The following is a 1,508-nucleotide window of genomic DNA, read 5'->3' on the forward strand; positions in this document are numbered from 1 at the left end:
AAATATTATTCCTTAGGAATTGAAGCTCAAGATTACTATAACCCTTGATTAGAGATACTTCATATGTAACTCTTTTTCTCTTTTCAGAAGTTAATGCCCCCATCCCACCCTAAGTGAAAGACTAAATCAACTATATCACTGTGTATAATAAAATCAAAGCAGGCTGAAGAAAAGATTTTCCCTGAGTTCACCTTTAGTAATGAACATCAGTAATCAACAAGAGCACTTCATAATATAGGAATCACTTTTAAAAGATCTTCCTGTAACTCATGTAGTAGCTGTCTGCATACTCTCCTCATTGCTGCTTTCATTTCTTGATTCCTGAATGTGTAAATGACAGGATTTAAGAAAGGATTGAAAACTGAATCAAAGACGGCCAGAAACTTATCCAGGGGTATGGAGGGGGATGGCCATGTTTAGACAAATATCAAAGGACCAAAGGCCAAGACTACCACAGCAATGTGAGCTGACAGTGTGGACAGAGCCTTAGATGAACCTGCTGAAGAATGTTTCTGAACAGTGAGAATGATGACAATACAGGAAATGATCAGAATGATGAAGGAGCCAATAGAGATGAATCCACTGTTGGCTGTGACCATGGACTCTAGTTGATCTGTGTCTATGCAGGCAAGTTTGATGAACTGAGGAAGGTCACAGTAAAAGCTGTCCAACACATTAGGCCCAAAGAAGGGTAAGTTTACCACAGAAGCCAGTTGAACCATGGAGTGGATGAGGCCAGTCATCCAGGCAGCCACTAAAAAGGAGATACATAATCTTGGGCTCATGATGGTCAGCTAATGGAGAGGTTTACATATGGTGACATATCTGTCAAAGGCCATGGCTGTAAGTAGCACCATCTCCATACCACCAATGATGTGGATGAAGAAGATTTCAGCAATGCAGCCACTGAAGGAGATGACTTTATGTTTCCTGAAAAGGTCATAAATCATCTTGGGAGAAGTGGCAGAAGAAACTCCCATGTCAATGAAGGAGAGGTTGGCTAACAGAAAGTACATGGGGGAGTGTAAGTGAGGGTCAGAAGTCACAGTTATCATAAAGAGGGAGTTTCCCATCATGCTTGCCATGTAAAATGTGGAGGTGAACAGAAAGAGGAGAAGTTGTATTTCCCAGGAGTTGGTGAGTCCCAGGAACACAAACTCTGACACCACAGAATGATTTGCTCCATCCATGGGCTTTGTTAGCATTGCTACTTGAAGGAGACAATAGGAAAAATGTAAATTATGATAATTACATTAATAAATTAGCAGAAGAGAGGTTGCAGTGAAGCCCTCTTAACATTTTAGCATTGAAACTGACATAATATGCTTATGGCTTATAAATGTGTTCACACATAAAAATTAGTGACACTTATGTGTCACTAGCTGTTCTTACCACTAACTTGTCTCTCCAGTTAATATCCTCTGATTCTTCCCAGGGTTGATGCCCTCATATTAGTCATGATAGACAAGATGGTCAATATGAGAAAGAGGAATTCAACCCCAAAACTT

General features: G+C 40.1%; 1 pseudogene; it reads right to left on the minus strand.

Moving 5' to 3' along the window:
- Positions 1-227: 227 nt before the first annotated feature.
- On the minus strand, positions 228-1,205 carry LOC125136704 (olfactory receptor 4F3/4F16/4F29-like; annotated as a pseudogene).
- Between the last annotated feature and the right edge of the window lie 303 nt (positions 1,206-1,508).

Source organism: Phacochoerus africanus, chromosome 9 (assembly GCF_016906955.1).
Source record: "Phacochoerus africanus isolate WHEZ1 chromosome 9, ROS_Pafr_v1, whole genome shotgun sequence".
NCBI lineage: Eukaryota > Metazoa > Chordata > Mammalia > Artiodactyla > Suidae > Phacochoerus > Phacochoerus africanus.